This window comes from Triticum dicoccoides, chromosome 1B, assembly GCF_002162155.2.
Source record: "Triticum dicoccoides isolate Atlit2015 ecotype Zavitan chromosome 1B, WEW_v2.0, whole genome shotgun sequence".
In the NCBI taxonomy this organism is placed as follows: Eukaryota; Viridiplantae; Streptophyta; class Magnoliopsida; order Poales; family Poaceae; genus Triticum; species Triticum dicoccoides.
Window position 1 is genome coordinate 21,035,944 of NC_041381.1, and position 5,693 is coordinate 21,041,636.

Genomic DNA, 5,693 nt, shown 5'->3' on the forward strand with positions numbered 1-5,693 from the left:
CCAAACCACTGTCATCTCACGGGGAGAAAAGCCGAGGTAGTCCACTGATCCGTAAGTAGCCGTACTTGGAGGTTATGACACAGGCACCTGCGTCTTATTTTGTCCTGCACATACACATGATTCGTAGGTAGGAAAATCCATCGACTTTATAAGTTGTGAGGGTTCAAGTCCATCTATCCCCCAAACCTCTTTTATTCCCCTAGATAATTTACGCTTACACTAAAAGCACATGACATAAAGAAGATTTATTCCAAGAAAATGACAACACTTTTTCTATGTGTGCTATAAAAGAGTAGCATGCTTAATCCTATAGTACACAGCAGCAGTACGTAACACACAAGAATCCTATAGTCAAAAAAAAAAGCAGGAAATAGCAGTGGACCATTCAGTACCAAGCCCTATACCAACCAGCACAGAAGTATAAGAAGACGCCCAAAACAAAGATGATGATAACGACATGATTGCAGTGGCCAGAAGACCACCACCGCAGATCCAAACACTAAATGATTGGCTCGCTGGCCAGCACCACAGCTAGATGGCAGTGGGAATGGAGACAAGCTTATTTACATGTTTTTGAGGGGCTGTTGGAAAAAAAGGAAAAACCTAGGAAACAAATAGTCATGTCACTATAGTGATCTAAACGCTCTTATATTTCTTTATGGAGGGAGTTGATAAGACCAGGGCCAAATTACTACCCTAACAAACATCACATACAGTAGCAGGAGAACCATTTTAAACGACAAGATCCAAGACTGTGGTGGCCAAAGATCACCACCACTAAGAACGAGACCACTAAATCATTGGCTGGATGGCCAGACCATCTCAGGGCCCACATAGAGTTAGAGAGAAGACATTGACTCACCGGAACAAATAAACCACCATGGTTGAAGCCAAATGACTTTCATCTCGTGGTGGGGGTGGGAAGCCTCATAGGTGATAGTCCGCTGAGCCGTAAGTAACCAGATGATGCCGTCACCTTTTGCCCTGCACATACACATGATTCATAGGTAACACTGAACATGTAAGACTAGAAAAAATATCTTTACATTGAAAGCATAGGACATAGATAATATTTATTCTGAGAAAATGACAGCACTAGTTCTATTGAAATGCTACGGAAGAATAGCCTATAGTACACAACAGCCCAACACAACACGCAAGCATTTTGTTGTATTTGTTAGCAACCGAAAAAGGGCCCTAACCAGCTAAGAAGTGCGAGAGAGCAGTTTGATTGACAAAGAGAGAGATGATGGCAATTGCATGATTGTGGTGGCTGAAGACCACCACCACAGAACCAAACACTAAATCACCATAGTAGGCCATGGCACGATGCCCGGCACAACAAAACAGAAAAAGTTGATAACTTTTTTATGGTTTCGACACTTAGTCATTAATAGAAAGAGGTAAGATAATTTACATATCACTGAGGTGGGTACTGTGAAAAGATAAGCCTAGGAGAAATCAAATAACCATTTCACTACTAGTGCACAAAATCAGGGCCAAACTATCAGTTGAGGGCGCAATCCAATAAAGGGGTGACTGTAATTAATTAGCATCATAGAAGCAAACAATAGAAATGTTAATTTGTATCAGCAGCAAGGTTTGAGTCGATGAGTCGACGAGTCGACGAGTCGTTCTGGGGTAGTGACTCGTGACAAGTCGAGCCTGGCCAGTCAACAAGTTGTGACTAGTCTTGCTTAGTCGAGGGGTTTGAGTCAACCCTGGCCGTGCAACTCGTCGACTAGTCGGGCTACTCAAAAACAATGATCAGCAGAACAGCCAAAAAGAACAAGCACAAAAATCAAGAGAGGGAGAGCGTGAGGGTAGAAGATAAGAACCACCACCTATGCCTTCGGAGTGAGGGCTGTAGCAGGAAGAGCCAAAACTTGTGTGTGTCTCGACGCCAGGGTATGGCCAGCAACAACTAACCGTGGTGTTCGCCAGTGGCTAGGGGTTGACCGCTGGTGATGGATGTTGGGTCTATCAGGCAGGCGTGCACCTGCGTGGAGGAAAGGAGCCATCCAAGTCAACTGAGAGCACATCAGAGTAGGGAAGAATAGTAGATGGAAGATGGGCGAGAGAGTACCTACATACCTTGAGGAGGAGGAGCTGCTGCTGCAATAGGGTCAAGTCAGAGGAAGCTCCATGGCATCCCATGTGACACCTCTTCTTGCCGTTAGGAAAGGAACCGACGTTTAAGAGCAAGAGAGATGCTTCTTCATGCTTTCCACCTCAAGACAATGTCCAGAATTGCTGCATTAAACATATTTAGTAAACCTAACCAATGATAAGCGTTGCCATAGTATGGACAAAAAGGATCACCAACATGCTTGCTCCCACGGTTTATTGCTTAGAATAATATGTTGAGAAAACTAATTGTGGTGGCCGGATGAAAAGACCAGCAGCAGCACAGATCCTCAGACGAAATCAACAAAGTCGCGCTCGATGGCAAGCAAGCTATACGTTAATTGTTGATAACTTTAATTGTTCCTAGTGTACTTGTTATTTGTTAAGAAGAGGCAAGCATGCTATTGTACATATCTTTGAGACCCTATCTAGGAATCACATCAGTAACAAGTAGGTGGTGAAATCCGGGCTGAATTGGGTAAATCCAACAAAATGGTGAGTAATTAATTCATTAGCAAGATAGACATAATAACCGGAGGCAAGCACAAATGTTTTGCATGAGCACTACAACCCCAAAGAAGCAAAAAACAGTAGCACCATAGATCCGTACACTAATCCTACAACGGTTGGATGGCAAGCATAACAAGACACTAGAAGTTGATAACTTTTATTCGTGAAAAAGAGGCAGGCAAGCTTATTTGAGGTACCGCAAAAAGGAAAAAAAAAGAAAAACTAGGAATCAAATACTGGGTAGTAGATAAAATCCATTTGAGGGTTAAATGCCAAGTAAAATGGTGACAGTAATCCACCCAAGTAAAATGGTGACATATTGTGGTGGACGGAAGATAACCACCACCTATGCTGTTGGAGTGAGGGCTGGACGCCGGGGTACGGCCAGCGATAATCACCCCTGGGGTGTGTGCCATTGGCGATCTATCTTGGATCCGTCAGGCAGGCGTGCACTGCATGGGAAAGGGAACCAGCTTAGTCAACCAAGAGCGCATCAGAGAAGAGGAGGAGATGGAAGATGGGCGAGAGAGTACCTATGTACCTTCAGAGGAGAAGCTTCTGCTCCATGGTGTCCCATGTCATGTTTCTTCTTACCATTAGGGAAGGAACCCAAGTTCAACTAACAGCAAGACACATGCTTCTTGCTTTCCAGCTCAAGACAATGTCCAGAATTGATTGCTGCATTAAAATATAATTAGTTAACCTAGCCAACGAGAAGCCTTAATTGCCTAGTATGTGCAATAAGAACCACCAACATGCTCCAAAGGTTTAATGCTTAGAATAATGTGTCGATAAAAAATAATTGTGGTGGCTGGAAGGGAAGACCAGCAGCAGCACAGATCCAAACACAAAATCACCAAACTCGCACCCATGGCTCGCTCGATGGCAAGCAAGCTATACTTTAATTGTTGAATGCTTCAATTGTTGTTTCTATACTTGTTATTTGTTAAAAAGAGGCAAGCAAGATAGTTTACATATCTTTGAGACCCTAGCTAGGTATCATATGAGTAGCTAGTACGTGGTAAAATCAGGGCTGCTAAATTGCCTAAATCCAATAAAATAAAAGGGTGACAGTACTTAATGCTTTAGCAAGACAGAATCACCGGAAGCAAGCACAAATGTTTTGCATCAGCAATACGGTCCCAAACAAACAGAGGCTACCGCTGGGAGAAACGGACAAGGTTTTATTTATACAATATTATAACAAAAAAAAGTGTTCACGCAAAATGAAAGATTTCCAGTCAGTGTATGTATAGCTGAGTAGTCAGTGTAGCAAACAGAGCCTCAAGTTCTAACTTTTTCCTCCACACAATAATTGTACACATTATCTTTCGGCAGAGTGATAGTTGAATTTTTTTGGAGCGCGTACAATCAAATCATGGACACGGATATGTTTGAAATACAACAGGTAAAGATTCGCCATGTTGTGATAACCTGAAACCCAGACACTGCCTGAAGCTATTCGAGAAGATCTGCATCAGCCTTCTTTTCATGGTCCTTGGGCCATGGCAGACCCCCTGGTGTCACGAAGAGCATGAATAGCGGCTTCAATTTACAAGTTATAATGAAAAGCAACATAAGCCATACTGTAATAATCTCAACATCTCACCAAAGTACTCAAGAAGGAAATCAGGATGGATGGGAACCTTGGGATATTGCATAAGAGCAACGCTGCTAGGATTGACTTGGTTTGTGTGTTTCTAAAATCTGCAATAGTGACAGGCAGCGGGGAGGTGAAACCAAGTATATATTTTTCAATCAATGGCAATGGTTTTTGCTGCTGTTGTTCTGAGGAAACATAACAGGAGCAGTATGTGTGACCAAAGAAAAAAAAGATTGCGGTTAATGTTGGCTACTAGCTAGAGCAGCTTACCAGCTTATCAAGTTGGATCTTGTGCGAAACATTAATGGCCTTGAGGACCTCAAACAAGACAGCTAGTCTGATACGCCTCTGCCTTGGGTTATCGCCAGTGCCTCATGGCCAACCATGCCGGAGCAGGCAGGCAGAGCTGCTTGGCCGGTGGGCTCACGCGAGAACCTGCCTGCGTGAGAAAACAAAAATAATAGCATAAATAAGATTGATTCCAAGGAAACAACAACACCTATTCTATTAAAATGCTACTCCCTCCGTAAAGTAGTATAAGAGCGTGCTTGATAACAAGTCAAAAACCCTCACAAGCAGAGGCGTGTAGGAAAAGAACATGGACCACTCATTACAAAGCGCTGCTGCTACAGTATCATGGAGTAGGAAAAGGGGCCTAACCAGCAAAGAAGTGTAATAAGAGGAAAAAAGTTCATTGTGGTCGCTGGAACCAGAAGACCACCATCACAGGTTTGAACACTACTACTACATCATGGGGTCAATAGCTTGCACAACCCATGGCTCAACTGGAAGGGCAGCATAATAACACAATAAAAGTTGGCTACAGTTATTCGTCGAAAAGAAAAGCTTATGTTGGGATTTGTGAGCTTTTTTGTTCCTTCGAGAACTCAGAAGGATTAGCTGTAGAAAGAAAGAAATATACAGAAAGGAAATAATTTATATAGTCACAGCCGAAAGAAGCCACGACTGGGTGAAATGGACAAGGTTTTATGTACACAAAATTATAGAAAAAGAAATGTTGACAGAAAATGGAAGATTTCAAGCCAAACAAAGAGAGCTTCAAGTTGTAACATTTCCAACCCACACAATCATTGTACAACAGAGTAGAGGAGACCACTGTATGTACTAGGCATTTCAACTGAGCTTAAGTAGTGCTGGAACGATAAATTCTCCAAGATTGATTTTATCACACATACCTTGATTTTTATTGTTGCGACATCCTTGCTGTAGGTCTCTTTGCAGAAGTCCATGATCTTGCAAACAGGATGCCCTGATTTTCGGTTAGCCTGTGGGGTCAACATGACAACAATGAGAAATGGAAATGCCAACACTATTGGCACAAATAATTGAAAAAGAATAAGAAAATGCCAACACTTGGGCACAGACAACTAAAGAGGAGGAATATGAAAATGCAGTCCTACTGTTGATGAATGATGAATGGAGCAGAGCAAAG